This window comes from Cryptomeria japonica, chromosome 3, assembly GCF_030272615.1.
Source record: "Cryptomeria japonica chromosome 3, Sugi_1.0, whole genome shotgun sequence".
Lineage (NCBI taxonomy): Eukaryota > Viridiplantae > Streptophyta > Pinopsida > Cupressales > Cupressaceae > Cryptomeria > Cryptomeria japonica.
In genome coordinates this window covers 766,614,776-766,634,834 of record NC_081407.1, presented here as the reverse complement: position 1 = coordinate 766,634,834, position 20,059 = coordinate 766,614,776, and the positions used below count along the sequence as shown (strand labels likewise).

The 20,059-nt window shown below is 31.5% G+C and overlaps 1 pseudogene; it reads right to left on the bottom strand.

Moving 5' to 3' along the window:
- Positions 1-857: 857 nt before the first annotated feature.
- LOC131061962 (serpin-ZXA-like) lies at positions 858-2,844 on the bottom strand (annotated as a pseudogene).
- Positions 2,845-20,059: the final 17,215 nt, after the last annotated feature.

Genomic DNA, 20,059 nt, shown 5'->3' with positions numbered 1-20,059 from the left:
TATATTGAAAAACAAAAAATATAATATCAATATTGTACATTTATATAAAAATATATTAAAAATTTAAAAAAAATTTAAAAAATTATTAAACTAATTTTTTTTAAATTCATTAAGTAAAATATAAATAAAATATATAAAATTTAAGATATATTAAAAAAATAAAAAAACTATAATATAAATAGAATACATCAAACAATAAAAATAAGTATAAATAAAATACAGTGAAAAAAATATATATTTAAAAAACAATATAGAAAAAATATATTAAAAATTTTAAAAAATATAATTAAAATTTATTAAATGCGGCGACAGAGAGAGAGGTGGGGTGCCTCCGCCGAATGGGGGGTGGGCCCAAACCGGGCTGCATAAGCCTTAATAAAATATACAAGTACTATTAACGTCTGCCTCCGCCGTATGCCAACGCAACGCTCACCAAAGAAAACGGTGGCCCGAAAATGTGACCGGCGGCTATTTACCGGGATACTGACACTTTTCCGATAAACGAAACCCCATACAAAGAGCCTATTGGCTCAAAAATATATTTTCCAAACAAATCTTAGTTTCTAAAATATTCAAGAAAGAGTACGACATGGTTTCATGTTTCCATGAATTAAGAAAAAGCATTTTAAAGAAACATAAAGTAGATGAGAAAAAAATAATTTAATTTTCTGTATTCAATGTAACTCAAATTCTATATAGAGGCATTAAATGGCCAGACGCGTTTTCTTCAACCCAATAAAAGCATTGACATTTGACACCGCTCTAGGAGTAACCTCCAATTTATTTATTCCAATATTTCAATCTTTTCGAAGTAGTAAAACAATATGATCCTTCAAAGAATACTACCCCATAAAAGAGGGTACAATTTTTACTGTGTGTAAATACTGCCCTCATATAATGTTCCAAAAAAGGGAAAATGCCATTGATTATGAAATTCTGAGATTTGCTCTAAACCACACCCAACATACCCGACTCAGACCCACAATAAATCGCACAAAAAGCACTGACACCTCTAACGAAACTACTCTAGCTAAGTACTATTATTGTCTATACTTGTGTCGATTGGCCAAATTCTACTAAAATTAACTTGTCAATGGATTGAGTACATGTCCAACAAATAGAATAAGTCCAGTTTTATCTTCCTTGATCACAAAAATGAATGGATGATCAGCTATGAAGTCCTCAATTGGGTACCTCCTTAGGCATTGCGCCTTAAATTTGACTGCAGAGACAGCTGTTGCTCCAGTGCCTGCCTCGTTAACCTCCACAAATGATTTGTGAAAAACATCTGAAATGTACAGATGCCCATCCATATAAAACTCAAACATGTCGTTGAAATTTGCATCTTCAGAAAATGGCAAGACCAATCCCATCGTTTTCAAGATCTCAGTTGCATTCACACTAGATGATATCTTGAAGCGAGGCAGCTGGAAAGAACGTACCCTTCACCTTATCTCCATGGGACAGAGGGTGTTCAAGAAAATTAAGATCAAGCTTTCTCTCCAGTTCAGGCAGACCATTGATATCATTGGGCAATATAATATACATGGAGAAGGATCGGTTGTCCTGTCCCTGCAAATAGGGAGGCGTAGGATTTTGCAGTCATCAACTATTTTAATAAATTGCTTCTTTTTAGTAGTCATCATGGGTACTTGCACACTCTCCCCATTGAGTAAATTAAAAGTACCATCTTTTGTTGCAGAGGGATCAAATTTTTTCAGCCATGTACCCTTGAAATACAAGGCATTTGCCAAAATCAGCCTAGTATCTCCATCTACAGAATCAGGTGAAAGGAGCTCATCTATCTTCCCCTTGCTCTCATGTTCTGCCCATTTATTCACCTCCATTCTAACTTCATTTGCCTGAAAACAGTTAACAAAAAGGCATGAAATCAGGCACCTGCATCTTTTAAAAGACGAAAATATATCCCATACCTTTGAGGATTGATTAGTGGGCAAATTGTGTCAAAATAAAAACAAAAAACCAGAAGCTTGAAAAAACTATATTACACCAGTATATTAGATTGTGGAGTATTAATGATGATTACTTTGTCATTGTCTACACCATAATGACCTGCAACAATTCTAGGCTAATTATCCTAAGATATATTTCATCAAGGTTACACAAGCGATTAAATGTCTATATTGGAAACGATGATAATTGAATATTATTTGAATGAGTTCTACATCACCCTGGTACCATATTATGTACTTGCAACATAACATTTCATTGAATTCGATAATTTAGATACATTCGGACTGTAAAGTGGATTAAAATTACTTGAATCGTACGTTAATAAATTCTAGGATTATCATATTTTGTAGTTTCATGAACCAAGGGTAAAGGAATGTAGAGAAGTGAGGATCAAAGGAAAAATTTATACCTTATTTATAAAATCTACTGAGCTAGCTTGAGAATTATATCGAATCTTCACAATATCTTTGTAATTGGACTTCAAAGTCATGGATTGTTCGGCCCATACTCCATTCACAAAAGACAAAAGGGGACCTCCTCTGGCACTTCCATCTGTGAAAACTACATTGATGAGATGAGAAGAAAGTTCATGCAGTTGATGGACATCTTGTGATTTGAGACAAGTGCAAAACTGATCTAATGTTGTGCCCTTGGCTCCACCTGCAGCCAAACTCAATGCCACAGATATGCTAAACGGAGAAAAAACAGAGTTCTTATCTGCACTTACTTCTAATACTTCTTTCGAAAAATCAGTTGAAAACTCTGTTTGACTATGAATTAAAGCTTGGATATCCATTGCTCCTCAAATCAGTGTAACTGAGTACAATGTTTCAACAGTTTGATCCCAACTCCAAAGATAGTGAGGATCTCGTCTTGAAATATGTTTCTGATCTGCTCTCTTAACTTTGTCATATATAGAAGTGTCAAGATTTCTTGTGGTATTTTTAATTTTGGGCAATTGCTGCGAAGGAACCTAAAATCATTTGCTTAAAACCACATGGTGTGAATGCGGTTAAGATTGCTTTAAGCCAACGCAAACCCAGCTAAACCGCGTGGAGAAAATTTCTATTTGTAAAGCCAATTCTCCTTAAACAGTGCTCTTTTTAAATAAGTTATGTTTATTTAATAAGTTTAGGTGATATTATTTTATAAATAAAATAAAACTAGTGGAGACTCTACCTTGGTTGACTTTTTAAATATGTTTGATTATAAGATCGTTACATTAAACATTGAGAGTGTGATCTTTTATAAACGCGTATATGATTGCTTGCTTCTTTTCCAAGCCTTCTCTGCGACTTCTTTTATGACTTTCTTCATTATTGGATATTTTAAGGTAAACAATAAAGCTTATGGTTTAGTAATAACACAAATGAAAGATTTTTGAGCGTTGGAGAGTAATTTTCAATATTTTATTTTTTACGCCCAAGGCGTATCCTTATTTGAAATGGACCAGTTAAGTTTTGAAATCCACGGTGGAAACTGATCGAGAGGCTATGCAAGACGATGCAAGCCATCTTGACCGTGGATTTTCTGTTTGTCATTTGGTTTTCCGCACGCAGATCAACGAACGAATAAGTATGACGGAGAAATGGTTTCAACCGCTACGCCATTTCCAATTCACTTCTCACCTCTGTGGTCGATAAATGTGTTCTCCACGATGTACAACACATTTTTCTCGTTGATTTCTCCCTTGCTCTCTGCTTCCAGTATGGGATCTATAGCACACTTTTTCACCTACTCATTACCATTCCCTTTCTCTAAAATCTTCTTGCATCCGCACCCATCATAACATCATTACATAAAATCACAATCTTTCTATTCAAAGGAAGTAAGATAGGAATAAACGGTTTTATTTGAATTTAAGACCAAAAAGCCTTCAAGGCTTACCTTCGTTCTTGGACGAAGAAGTCATTGAAAAGGCGAGCACCCTGCTCTGCAACTCCCTGGACTTGTTCAAATACCCTCTCAAGAACGGCCTCAAGATGGGAATGAAAACCCCATAGTTGTACTCAAAACTCTGCGCCAGTCAGCTTCTCGCTGCATTAAACGTCATCGCCTGGATGAACAACGGTTCCTCCTGAGACTCGAACCTGTCTCATAGAATGCAATGATTGCAGGATACACAAAAAACGACTATGTTGAAAAGGCCTTCAAAAATTTTAACCAAATGCATTTGGCAGGTGTCAAACTAGTCACCCCAACCTTTTCCAGTGTCCCTCCACGCTGTGCAAAAATGGGTGATTTAGAACTAGGAATGGATATCCATAAAACCATAATCCAATGTGGACTTTCATCGGATCTCATCCTTGTAAATTCCCCGCTAGAAATGTATGCAAAATGTGGAAGCTTACAAAAGGCGCTTGAATTATTTGACAAAATGCCTCAAAAAGAAACAATCTCATGGAATTCGATGATTTCACGATGTGCACAAAATTGATTCTTTGGAAACACCTTAGAATCTTGTAAACAACTGATAGGTGTAAAGCCACATTCAATTTCAAGACCAGATTCTCCAGAAGTATCTTCTGCCATTTCCAATTTCCACTTCCTCTGTGTCGGCTTGCAAGATCAGGGACAATTTGGTTCTCTGCAAAATAACATCTTTATAACTGCATTGGAAACAAGTCCCCTGCCTCCTCCACACCAATAATGATGCAGCAGATCTATCTAATGTCGATCTCGAAACACCTTCATATTAAGATCTAATTTTCATTGATTATAAACAGATTGAAGCAACCATTGTACGAAGATTGGTTTGGGTTCAGCCCATCTTTTGAAAATAGATAGTCCCGGCCTAAACGGACTCCGAAACAGATGGGTGCCAAATAAAAGAATTTCCAATCAGACTTTCAGATAAATTATTTTGCTATAATGAAGTAGTCAAATGCCATTGTTTTAGACACAATTGAATGGATATTTGTGATTAGAACATTTCGAAAACAATAATCATTTACACAAAACTGTAAGATGGGATGTGAAAATTTTGTTTTCCATTCCAACACAATCCCACTGAAAAACAGAGAACTTGGAAACTTTATTTCAACTCAAAAAAAAATCTACATGTATATCATCTTAAACAGAGAGAATGCTTCAAAAAATTGTATAAACTGGTAAGCAAAATGTTTTAACACTACAATAGTAATCTTACAAGGGATATTCATATAGCAGTTCAAAAAGACAAATTTGGCCTAATTGCAATTATATGCACTTAAAATTATGTCCTCCAGAGCAGTTTGCTTAATAAATTTGACCCAACTGATGCTAGAAGCCATTTAATCTGAGTTCCAATATTCGCTTATCTTCACATTTCAAATTCAATTTACTTATATTATACAAAGTTAGTCCTAAAAATGAAAATTTTCATTCCCTTTTATTTGGCATTCAGGCAACTTTCATTCATCAAAAGAAACGAAAGTATTTGTTTTTTAATGTTTATTATTTACTATTTTATTTTTTCCCCTCCAATAAAGATAAATAAATCTACCTTGTAAAAAGTTTTTAAAGTTTAATGTTTATATTATATGTTTTCATTTAAAATCATAATGATGTGGCTAGTGAATTAAAAGCTTTATGTGGTATTATATTAGTTTATTTAAAGTTAATATAAAATAAAATATAATATGTTTGCTAAATATTAATATAATTTATATTACAATTTATACAATTTTAATTTATATTATATTTTTTAATTTAATTTATTGATAGTAAATAAATTAAAGAATTAAAGTATATGTATTATTTTATTAGTATATCTATAATTATTTTTTATTTTTATTTTTAAATGATAATACAAATCACATTTTTTGATTTGTTGTTTATATTGTTTAACAATAGTCATTAAAGTAGATCTAATTTGTTCTTGACAAGACAAAATTCATATTTATTCAAAATTTGAAATGTTATTTTTCTTGTTAGTAAAATATATGGATATGAGAGAATATAAATTATTGAATATAAATTAATACAATATTATATATAAATTTTATATAATACAAATAAAATTCTATTGCTCGCAAACACACACACACACACACCATTATTATTATAGTATGTTCTACAATAAAATCTATTAAATACAAGTATATTGATTATAATAATTAATTGTTAATATATTTTTTTATATAGGGGAAGGACATGAGTAGTTATTATAGCTAACTTCAAACACATAAGCTGCTAAATGATATATTAGATTTAGATGATTTTTTTTGTTTTCTTCATATTTGACATAGGTGCTTATACCTATTGTGTTGGCTTCTGAGTAGTTATGACAAACAAAGTGGGATTCATTATGCATGTAAGGGTAAAAAAGTGGTCATTTCAAGTTGATTTCCAATACATATTCTATATTGCCTCATTAACCATTCACTTTGACCACTAAAAAATTTGCACAACTAATCCAATACGTATGCACAAATGTCCCAGTAATAATATGCTATTGGTATCATTAAAGTTACACAACCCCTCTAATTACTAACCTCTTCTCTACCTATTGAGCATACCAGTAACTCACCCCTCTCACATCCATACCTACACCTATTCTAATAGGCCTCAAAATTTAGTTTCTACTCTTATATCCTATACCACATATATACTTGTAGATAAAATGGATCAAGTAGAAAAGAGAGGTTGCAATAATATGGTGATTTAAATTCAAACTTATGCAACACCATTGTTACACATCTACCACACATGAGATTTTTGACATTAAAATTGTTAATGTATGAGTGCAATGGACACCCCGATACATAAATATGATATCATTTATAGGAGCATGTGTCAATTTTTTATTAAGATATATTTTTGGCTAGTCTATTTGTAATTAATCTTAAGGGTTATGCTATATTAAATGGTTATTTTTATTGCCTTGATGATTTAACAAAGATTTTCTTACACAATTTAAAGTCATCATCGGAAAATATTTTAAAAAATTGTTCATGAAAAGAGATGAAAAATAAAAACTTTAGACTAATAGATTACATTTAGTTAAAGATGTTTGTGTATAGTTGACGAAAGCATATTCAAATGTTAGGTAATGCAAAATTCATTATATGTTGTATCATACGAAATTATTATATGCTATATATAATATAATGTAACCTTTTTTTTTTAATGTTATGGTTATATTTATTATCATATATTATATTTTATATTTGAAACTATTAAATATCAATACAATAGAATATATTACTAATATATTACATATAGTACAATTTAAATTATATATAACATAATTCTACTTATTATTATATATATAATATATAGAAAGTGAGACATATTGATGGAGACAGATTAAATGAGAGAGGAATAGACAATGAGATATAGAGCATGAGAAAGAGAAATATAAGAGCTACAAAAGCAAATAGAGAGAGAGAGAGATCTAGAGAAAATGGAAACCAACAATCCATCTCTATTCATCTTCCTATGCATCTATATCTATATCTCTTTTCATCTCAATCTACCCATAGTTCTTCTTCTATATCTCTCTCTACCCCTTATCTCTCCCTCTCTTTATCTCAATCTAAACATCACTTCCTATCTCTATCTATAGACCATTTTATTTTATATTGACCTTTTACATCTTTTCGACGTACCTATTGTACACCAAGGTGCAATTGCTAGTTATTTTTATTCTGAGAGAAGTGTTCCAACAGCCACAGCACATCTGTATGCAATTGAAATTGACGTGCATCGCTGCCAGTCAAGCTTTAGAAATAACCGATAAAGGTGGAAGATGATATAACGTATGGAAGAGGAAGAGCCAAGTATGTTGCAATATATTTATATGGACCACTCCTACATTTTGCTGGAAATAATCCCAACAACCCCACGTAATCTGTCATGTCTATATCCTCTGTATGGTCATCCATATCTGCAGATAATCTTCAGCTTTAAATGACAACACTCACAGCTGATCTTCATTGGATTCGAATGGATTTTTCTGTAGTTCCTCAACTTGTTTTCTATCACATCAACAGTCTTCTAAAGCTTTGTAGATAGTGTCAAAAGCATTATTTTAAGTTATCTTTTATTCAATGTCTCTACATTTTGTATGCACTCTCTTCTGAGAGTGTCCAGCTCAATAGACCTGGTAGATGTCAGAAGTTGTCTATCTGCAAAAAAATAATGAAGTCTGAATGTAAGAGCAGAAGCTCATTCAGCAGATGTAATGTTTTTTGTTAATTAAATAGAAATATTTATGTTTGTGTTTTTGTCTATTACTCCTCTCCCTTCATTCTACAAATGGTATCAGAGCCTAAGGTTAAGGGAGTGTGCAAGCAGAGTCAAGTGGAGTGTTCAAGTAGAGTTATTTACCTTGCTGTGTATAAGTGTAGGAGTTGTCTATAAATCTGAGCTGTAAATGTAGAAGTTTGAGTGGTCGTTGTGCATTTATGGGAATGTCTCAATGAAGAAAGCTTTTATTTTTATCTTGGGCTCTTGTGTGAGCATTGTTGAAGCAAGTGGAGAGGCTTGTATAAGAAGCAAAGTTCCTTATTTGGAACTATGCATTGCAACCAGAAGTGTGAGCTGTGATATATAGGTATTATAAGTGTGAGCTTTCTAAATGTCTGGGACTTTAGATTGGTAGTCAGCTACATATGCTATGATTGATCTATTGTGTGCTCCTATTTGCATCCAATCCAAGACTAAGGAATTTGTTGTTTATCACCATTCAAAGTAAGGTGGATCACTGCTAGAGTCCAATCGTGGTTAAAGAAGAGATTGTTGGGCACTAAAGGAAGAGAAAGAACCACAATAGAAAAGTGAGATTGCCAGTTTCCAGATCACCCATGAGAAGAAGGAAGTTGCAAAGTGACAGTGAAGCTCGAAACTAAGCAGATCTTCCACCTTCCAGATCAAAGAAGAAAATTGAATATTTGGTGTTAAAGTTGTCTACAGAAGATTGAAGGAGATCATTTGAATCAGTGCAAAATATCACAATTTTTTTTGTTTGTTTGTAGGTTGTTAAGATCTTATCCAAAGAGAAGGCATATAGAGTTCGTAGGATTCAATGTCGTATGTGGAAAACCATCATTGTGACAAGTGTTCACAGCCAAAGATGTTAGTGTTTGAAGAAAAACGTTAAAGGTTTGCAGACACAAAAAGGAGATTTCTGTATAGAAGAGGTTGCCATCAAAGGAGAAATCAATGGGTTGTATGTATGACATAGAAATTGAAAAATTGGTCAGAAGGTTTATTCTCTAGGAGTGCTTGAAGAGAAGAAAAGTTTTATTTGTTGTTTGAGAATGAAGTTTTTTTAGTGAAAGAAAGTTAGTCTCAAAATATCCATAGTAGATGATGTTATGGTATGTTTTGTGTTGTCTTTGTTGTTCATTTTGAAGTTGGTTCAATAGCACATAGAAAATATGCAATCAATTAGGCTTAGAGAGAGAATCAAAGTTGTGTAGAAGAGCATGCTTAAAGTCTGTAGAACAAATTAAGTAAGAAGAGTTGATGAAAGAAATAAAAATATCAAAGGAGGATGTTAGTTGTCAAAAATGATGAAAACATGAGTGAAATTGTCAATAGATGAAATTATATTATTGAATACTCCAACATTCTAGAGTTGTATAAGCATATTTGTGGCCAACAGAGCCCATAGAGATGCCCAAGCACCAGTAGTATGACTCTATGGGAGGTGTTGATTAAACAAGTGAATCACACCTAAACCTACAATGAACTGGTTGCCAAATGGACTAGAGCTCATGGTTAGAGCATCCCAATAGTAGTATGGGATTTCCTAGGTTTGATCTCTAGTATTTGAAGGTTTTAGATCTTGAAACATCAGGGAATGAAATCAAAAAGAAATTGGAAATGACAGTTGTCATTAAGGGGGAGTGTTGGAAATAATCCTAACTATTACAGCTAATCTGTCATGTCTATATTCTTTGTATGGTCATCCATATCTGTAGATAATCTTGAGCATTAAATGACAACAGTCATAGCTGATCTTCATTGGAATCAAATGCATTTTTCTATAGCTCCTCAACCTTTTCTCTATCACATCAACAATCTTCTCAAGCTTTGTATATAGTGTCAAAAGCACTATTTTAAGTTATCTTCTACTCCTCTATAGTTGTCAAGCTTTCTATTTATTCAATGCCTCTACATTTTGTATGCACTCTCTTTTGAGAGAGTCTAGCTCCATCGAGTTGTTAGATGTAAGAAGTTGCCAGTCTGAAAAAAGTTATGAAGTTTGAATGTAAGAGCCAAAAGATCACTCATCAAATGTAATGTTTTGTTTTAATTAAATAGAAATTTCAATGTTTGTGTTTTTATTTGTTACAGTTCTCCCTTCATTCAACACATTTTAGATTGATGCTATAATTTAATAATTCATTCTATCTACGTTAAGTGTTAGAACAAGGTAGGTATGCCATCAAGATTCAAACAAATATGTTTGTAGATTGCGCATATTTTGGAGCACAAGAAGGGCAAAATGTTATAACACTGGATCTAAAGAAGGATAACATGAAGTTGGTTGTCTCTCTCCTCAATAAACTTCTAATTTAAAAAGATCTTGATGTGAGTGCCTAGTGATATATACAAAGGCATTTAAATTCATAAATTTCTTTTTGTTTATGATTATTCTTTATCTTTCAAGTGAGAATGAGTAATCTACCATTTTTCATAGAAACACAAACTATTACATGTGATGTATTCATATGTTTTTATCTGCAAGCATAGAGGAAAGTCTATAATTTTGTAAATGTAATAGAATTTGTTTTGTAGGTGAGTTTCAATGTTGTGGATAATTTTTTTTACTTTGTTAGGAAAAAGATGTTATTGCACCTCTAATGGCATAGGAGGATCTCAGTTGGCTTCATCTCATCCTTGAAGTCTTCTGTACTACATTTTGTTATGATCTATTCACCTATAGTTTTCATTTCTATTGTGTGTTAAGATCATTGCCATATGAAATTAAAGATAGTTATCTATGTTGTCTCTACCAATTTTTTTCTAGAGTTGGAATTTAAAATTTAAAATTTTCCACGAGCCTTCATGCACTCCTTGTTTGTTAGGATTAATTGCAACCTGAAGCTACATACAAAAAGCAACCTACAACAATATTTCATTGGGATCTCCATCCCCAAATTGCCCTTGATGTTGCATTGGCAAGAAATCTTATTGCTAGTGAATTAATTTTTGGCGGGTGATTTTGAATTCAAATTTTGTGTGGAAAATTGAATGAATAGAATGTTGCAAAAGGGAAGAACGCTCCTAGAAGTCAGTCATTTCAAGTGAGCCCATTTTTGTGTGCAACAACAAAAGGAATATTTTGAACAACAATCAATGTGAAGAGAATGTGCAATGAGAATTGATTGCTCTAGACTTTCAATGTAGCTCCAAGTGACCAACAATTAAAGAGAGCTCAAAGAATCTCTAGGTCTTGGTTGCATGCAAATCTAGATTGCTGAAAATCCTATTTGTAAACAAATTTGTAATTTGTGTTTAGTTTTTGAGATTATATTTTGATTTGTAGTAGTTGTTTTTATATTTTAATAGAAAGTAAGAAATCTTGTATGTCTCTAGTTGCCTGTTTGTTTCTACATTTTATTTTTATAATTTCATTGTGCATTGATAGTGATTAACAAATCAGAGCTAAATTATGTCTCTAGCTTATTTGGGGATTTAATTTTCAAAGTTGGTATCAAAGAATTTGTGTATCATATATTTAGGGATTTTAACTTTTTAACTTGGTATCAGAGCCATTTGACCCTACATCCTTGTGGGTTTGCACTTCTTCTTTTTATTGATTTTATTATGTAGGAGACATGGAAGGAGATGAAAGAAAGAGCTTATAATAGCCACCATCCTTTAATAGGAAAAGTTATGATGTTTGGGAAAAGAAATTGAAGACTATCAATGATTTGTGGGAGCTTTTGGTTAATGGGTTTGTGGATACAGTTGGCCTAGCTCAATTTGCAACTTTAACAAACACCTAGGGGACCTAGATGAGGGAGAAAAGGAGAAAAAATGCTAAGGCATCAAGTTTGATTGAAGAAGTCTTGATAGAAACAATATTTCCTAGAATAGTAGTAGCTAACTATATAAAGGAAGCTTGGGAAATGCTTGAGACTAGTTACAAAGGGACTAACAAAGTCAGATTGGTGAAGCTCCAAATGCTTCAAAGAGATTTTGAGACTCTCCAAATGAATAATAGTGAGTCTATTTCAAAAATTCACACATGAGCCTCTAGTTTATTAAATGAGTTGAAGACAAATGGTGAATTCTATTTGGGTCAAAATTTAGAAAAAATGCATGGATAAAGTGAAAGCTCTCTAACAAACCATTACAACACTATTAGTATGATGACAAATGGAGAAACTGGTCAATAGTTATGAGATCAATCAACTAAAAGTAGTTAATCAACTCAAACAGACTTGAATAAGCCAAACTAGTCAATAGTTATAGGCTCAATCAAATCTCAATCAACAAAAAGTAGTAAAGTGTAAATATTTCATGTCGAAATAATGAAAGGAACTTACTATGAAATATAGCATTAATTTGTCCTTCAAATAGAAATTTTAAACACTTATGAACTAGAAAAGGGAATTCTTTCATGGAGGTGATCCAAGGATAGTGAACATACCATGAAATTTGTTCAAGGTAGGGATTATGGTTATGGGCACATCTAAGATTTTAGGTCCAACCTTAGTGTTTAGGGTTATGAAACCAATAGTGGGACAAGTAAACCTACCATGTACCTTAATAAAGGCTTCAAATGTATCATAAGTAATTTAATACATTTCATATGTGTAATTATATTATTTTGTAACCACATTTACTATGCATACCAAATCAATGATCAACCCACCTATGGATCTGTCATTAATTCTAGTAGTGATATATGCAGTCCATCAGGCACATGCATTGACTTATTACTTTGGATGAGTGTAATACTAGGTTAAAGCTTAGTTTTTGGTTTTTTGTCATTTAGAGAAAGGTTCTATAATATTTTCTAAATGTTCAACTTGGTTGGCTTGGAAAATTATTGTATTTGTAATTAAAATATGGCTTAACAACATTTTTGGAATGGGAAGTGAAAGGATTAGTGAAAATTTGTATGCTTTGATTAGGACCCATGCTATAATTTTATTCCCTTTATCATTCACACTAGGCACCTATATGATATTAAACTCAATGAGGCCTTGGAATTCATTTCCTAGATGCATACATTGTTTGGTATCATGTCTAGGAGTACTATGATATTGACATAAGGCCTTTGGAGAAAATGATAGAGTTAAATGTTTATAAATTTCTACAAGATAGATGGGAGGATGTCTACTTAAGTTGTTGTTTAGAAATTCAATATTTCATTTGGTCATATAATTTAGATAGCTAAAATAAATTTCTACCCATTTACTATGAAAAACCACGACAATCCAATGCATGAGGTGGTGCTAGTATTCAGAATTTAAAAAGAAAAATATTGCACTAGGTGCAAAATTAATCTAGATGATTACAAAATCCTTTATAGTAAATGATGTAAATTGATGAAAGAAAAACAACTCAACAATGAGGACCTGAAGAGAATTTTCACAACTGCGAATCCTCTAAGAAGTTTTAAAATGTGGAATTTCTAAATTTCTTCTATAGATCTCATTCTTCCACACCTCACATGGGAAATCCACAAAGGGAATAAATCTCTATTCTAAGAAGAATATTGGAATGGTTTTGAATCTTTACAAAAAATCCCCAAAAATTTGAATATCAAAACATTGTTAATTCAAGTCGAGGGAGTCAAAGTAGCTCGTTACTTTAGTATTTACACCACATATAAAGTGCAAAAGGTTGTTTGGGATCTTATTGACACATTTGACTTTTCTCAAGACCAAAAGGATAAGTAATTTTTTAAATTAACAAAAAACTAGATTAATTTTCTAGACTCTCTTGATGTGTTATGATATCTAGAGAATATGATGTTAAGGATGCTTACAATATCCTCACTTGTAGTCACAAAAAGGATGAATGGGCTCTTTGTTTGTGTTGGGGAATAAATTGCCTCCCTAAAGTTGGTACCTTCTCTTGGCTAGGCTTAAATTACAAGATTCTAGATGCTTTTAGACTAGATGTGTTGGTAATCATCTCCTCTTCTATTTTGTCCTATGTGATGAAGTCTATGAAGATACAAATCACTTATTAGTCGATTGCAAGTTTACATTGCCTTGTTGGAAATGGTTACAATATATTTTAGGTTGGTATGGCCCATTGCCTTATTTTACACTTCCTAAAAAAATGGCATGATTGAATGCACGAATATGACTCTTATAGACAGAGCAGGGAGCATGCTTAATAATGCCAATTTGCATCAAGAGTTGTGGGAAGTAGTCAATATAATATTCTATCTAGAAAATTAGTCATCATTAATTGCAATATTCTATTAGATTCCTAAAGAGCTATGGATAGGTCATTCTCATGACTATTAAAAATTTTGAATTTTTTTTTTGTGACTCATATGTTCTTATATGTAAGGATCAAAGTTTTAAATTGGACCCCATCTAAGAAGCACTTTTTTTTTTCTATGGTGATAGAGCTAAGGTAATTAGAGTGTTGGATCTTACTACCCACAAAATCATGATTAGTAGGGATGTAGTATTTGACAAATCTTCACTCACAAAATTAGACTTTGTAGAAGTTGATATGAAACAAGAAATAGTACCATAACAATGACAAATTCAATTTGAAACTCATCCATCTACAAATATAGGGGGCAAGAAGAAGCTTCTAAATATGACGATGTAGATATAGAAAATATATGTAAGAAAATGTGGAAATACCAATACAATTTCTAAGGAAAGCTACATGGGTTAGAAATCCTCCTAAAATTTATGATGATTTTCTTTCATTTGTTGCTTCAATTTCTAATGATGGGAAAACAAATAATTATCAAAGGGCAATGGATGTCTCTTAAAATGATAAACAAATAATATAAATGAAATAATGAATCGATTTCGTAGAGAGGAATAAAGCATGAGACTTGGTAGAACTTCTAAAGTGTAGGAAAGTTCCTAGTTGTAAATTGGTCTATGCATTGAATAAGGGTGTGGTGATAAAATTGCAAGTTAAAAGTAAAGACTAGTAGCAAGAGGATATTCTCAAAATGAAGGTATTGATTTTCATGAAAAAAAATTACTTCTTGTTAATATTGTTTCTATTTAGTTCGTATTAGCATTCATTGTATTAATTAATCATTAGTTAGAGGAACTAGATGTTAAGTCAACATTTTTACATGGAGATTTGGATGAGGAGATATATATAGAATATCAAGAAGGGTTTGTCCAATATTTCAATATAAAACTTGTTTGTAAAGTCAAGAAGCCATTGTATATATTGAAGCAATCACCCAAGTAATGGTACAAGAAGTTTGACTCCTTCATGGTGAACCAAAACATTACAAGACATGATTATGACCATTGCATTTATTTTTTAAAGTTTGAAAAATGGATTACCAATTATCATGGTATTATATGTTGATGATATGATAGAAAACAAAATCATCACTGAAATTAGAAAGTTAAAGACTCAACTAGTTAATACTTTTGATATAAGGGGGGGTATAAGCAAAAGAAAACAAATTTTAGGCATAGAAATACATAAGGATAAGGAACATGGAAATATTTTCTTATCACAACAGAAATATTTAAAGAATATCCTCATAGGATTTGGTACACTAAATGTGAAACTAGTATTATTCCTTTATCTTCCCATTTTATGTTTTCTTCATGTTAAGATATGTGATGGCATGCACCAGACTAGATATTTCACATGCAATTGGTATTGTCGCTAGATAGATGGAAAATCCAAGTAAATAACATTAGGTAGTAGTGAAATGAGTGTTTTGGTATCTTAGAGGCACAAGTGATTATCATATCACCTATAATGGTTACAATGATTTGGTGTGTGGTTATCTTGATTTAGATTTTTGAATTGATTTTTAAAATTAAAAAAATTGATGTGTACTTCAGGTTATGTCTTTATTCTTGCAAAAGGGCCTATTTGTTGGATGTTAAAACTTCAAGAAAAAGTTGCTTCATCCACTACTAGGGTAGAGTATATGGTTGTTTCACATGCATGTAAAGAGACAATTTCTTTAAAGGATATTTTAGGAGAGTTTGGAAAAGTGTAGGACAAAGTGATTGTATTTTGTGATAGTCAAAGTGTTATTAATTTGGCTAAAACTATAGCTTATCACAATACGATTAACATATAAACTTAATTAAAAAATTAATTAACACATATTTTCAAATTACTTTCACTCAAATAGATTATATATTTTTGCACACATGTTTTCATGTACCCATCAATATATTTATATCATATTATATTAAAAACTACACTTGAAACATAATAATCTGATTTTATTCCATAAATGAAACAAGTAAAATTTAATAACAAATATAATAATATTATTAATTCAAACTGAAATACAACTTTAATATTAAATCTTATGTTCCTAAAAATTGAAAAAATACTATGATATGCTCTCATGTTTCTATGGATTAAAACTATGTCAAAGAAACACCAAGTAAGTAGTTATAATCTGTTTAATAACTCAAATGCTAGAGGCATTGTATGGGTGGACTCGTTTCTTCTACCCAATCGAAACAGCATTAAGATTTCTTATACTTCTTTATGTGTAATCTCTAATTTCTGTATTTCATCATTTCAAATTCCAACATATATCGACGATAACAGTGTATCTGATTTCAAAATAGTAAAGCAATATAGTTTCTTAATATATAGAAAGAAGCTTCTCACATTTCAGGATAGAGATAAACTTTAGGATGGAGGTGAGTACTTCAAAGAAAATAAATGAGAGAGATAAGTCTTATTGTGAAAAATATAAGTTGAGTTCATTAATGTAGGCTGAAGATAGAGAATTGTGTGCCATAATTTGAATCGTTTATAATTTTCAAATCAAATAATCATATTTCATATATGTGTAAAATCATTTTGATTTAAGTAAAGATGTTAATTTAAGAATTATTTTAAAATATTTGTTTTTAAAGTCATGGAATTGTTTAAATTTTATTAATTTCTTAGATGAGTTGTATTAATAAAAAAATTCAATTGATCATTTATTCTATTTTTTTATTATTATTATTGAATTCTTTTATAGTTTTATGATGCAATGTACAAATTTTCATATTTTCTAATCACTAAAATTCAAGTGTAGGGATGGTGAGAACATATGGTGGTTAAGACACTAATTAATGATGGCAACATGCATAGCTCTACAATGCATCTAATTAATTAAAAATTAAAGTAAGGACTAATATCTTGATGGCATAGCCTTCTAAACTTACAATTTTTTTAAATTGGTAGAAAAGCATCAAATAATACATCAAACTATTATCTTGGTGACATAGCCCTCCAAACTTTCAACATAAAATCTATTACAAGTCTTTATAACTTTCAATAGTAAATCACATTAAAAAAATATATAAATAAATATTATACTTTGTACTAAAAAACAAAAGTAAATACTTTGGATTAATCTTATTATAAAAAAATAATGTAACTTCCACTAAAAAATGTGAATAGTGATAATAATATTTAATAAATTTGTTGTCCAATTAAATTTAAAAAAGGGATAAACAATTAAAAACATGATTCCTTAAATTAAAATATATATTTCACTTTCATAGGATAGCAACCATTTGGAACCCCTTTAAATATGAATAATTTATTATATTAGGTCTACTAGGAATTAGCCTTAGACATTTCTTACTTTCTTTCATTTGAGTGACACATTTAGACATTTATTCAATTATCGCATCTTAGAAACAAAATTATTATTAGATATATAATATTATTAAGATTACAAGCTATTGTAGGTCAATTATACTTCATAACTATTTGTGTTGAAAGAAAACCTTGATAAAATCTTAATTTTGGTAAGGCATGATTTTACTACAATTCATGATTAGAGAGATTATCATGCTTATGAGGTCTTTATGTCTTAAATGAGAATTCATGATCTAATAGTGATTTGAATTAGGTTGGATACTATATGAATATGCATTATGATGCTTAGGTGAATATTCAATTGCATAAATAATGGGTTAGATGTTGAGTCTTAAGTGTTTGAATAAAAGAGGTATATTATGTTTATGATGATTGTACTTCAAATGTCTCTATGCATGCAATTGTTATCACTTTCATAATTAATACAATTATGGATCTTAGGTACACTAATCATTATCAATGATTGAGATCATGTGTACATTGCAAAGTGAATTATTAAAATAATTATGATTATTTTAGGAAATTATATTGCCATGATTACATGCATATTCCGTTTACCATGTAGATTATTAGAATTACTAACTTTTCTTAATGAAATTATATTGATGAAAATTTGTGCATGTTCTATTACAATGTGAATAATAAAATATTGCTCTGGTTCCTTTATAAAGTTCTATTGCAATGAACATGGTTTAGATGCATGAATTGTATGCCCAAGGAAAGGACTGCATGATGTTCAATATGAATGTGAATTCAATGGCTATATGTGTATTAATATCATACATGTTAATGTTTGAGTTCAAGTGTGTAGGAACCTAATTCCATAGGCCCTGGAATTTCAGAGGCTACCCTTGGGAACCCAATGTGACCATCGTGAGGAAATGACATTGCCTATATGGAATGGCTAATGCCTCATTTATAATGTGAACCATGTTCATAATTTGGTGGCTTGCATGATTGTTTGTCAACTTTCCTTGTGTAAAAGAGGTCTTGTGATTAAGTGGACTCGTGTTTCTTTGAAATGTGTAAAATGTCACATGTGGATAAGTTTTATCAAGTGTAAATGTGAATTTTATTATGTGCTTTTATTCACTAATTATGTGTCAATTTTTTGACTGAATATTTTTGGAAATTAAAAATAATTTTATAAACTTCATTGTCATAGGAGTATGCATTGAAGTGTTGGCCAAGAAAGTCATGACTTGGGGAAGGGAGTTTATATCACCTCGTTTCCTTGTTAAATAGTATGCACGTTTGGAGAGCACTTTTGGCAAGAAAAAAAGGATTCAGTTTATGTGGTTTTACCATTTTTAGGTACCCAAGTGGGGTACCTTGGGGTTAGGGGCCTAACCAAGGCCATAAATTGACAAATAGACAAGATATATCCATTCAAAAATGCCTTAGAAAAAAAGAGGCAAAAATTGAAACCTTGGGGGAATATTTGGGTGTTTGACACTTCTTGCATCTCATTTATACTTAGGGGCTCATAGGATAGTGTATTCAATTACACTCATTTTCTCCTCATTCCTTGTAAGATCTTGTAAGAGAAAATTACATCATTAGATCCCTCGAAAGATCTTTGAGAGAGAGGAAAAAACCCAGGGAGGGGAGATGCAAGAGTGAAGGAGAAGGTGATACTTATCACCTTCCTCTTAGAAGGATTTTGAAAAGGAAATCTCTAAAAAAAATGCCAAGTAAGATGTCAAGGAGTAATTGTTGGATAAGTGGGGTAGAAACCTAATTTTCTCTTAGTTTTGGGATAAATTTGTCCTTGGGCCATTAGGAAAATCTTGGTGGAGTTAGTTGGACTAGCTACTGCAAGCTTTATATCTTTTATTGGCGTTGGTCATCATATCTTGTTGCTATTTTCATGTTGTTAATAAGAAAAATTGTTTGTGTAGATTGTTATGGTGTTGTTTTATGAATTATTCTTTATGTTGTGTAAATGTATCATTATGTTAAGAGATTGTTTTAGGATTGTGAAGGCCAAGCTCACCCCTAAGAAGGTAGAGAAACCTTAAGAGGGTGAGAGAGGATGACCCACCTTATGGTTGAGAACTCCTCTCAAAGAGAGGAAAAATGAAAATGGATAAGATTACCCAATGTGTATAATATGGGAGTTTTGATATAGATATTTCTAGGTAAGAATACCCTTGTTATTGTAAATGAGTTGTAGAATGGTGGTGTGCATATGTGTACCCATGGTGTGGTTTGGAGATTGGGAGAATGATCTTTGGATATTATTTTACTTGTTGTTTCTGCACTTTGTCTCCCATTGTGTATGAGTCTACCTCTCACCCCTTGATGGGTTTCTTATAGAATCCAATTGTGTTTA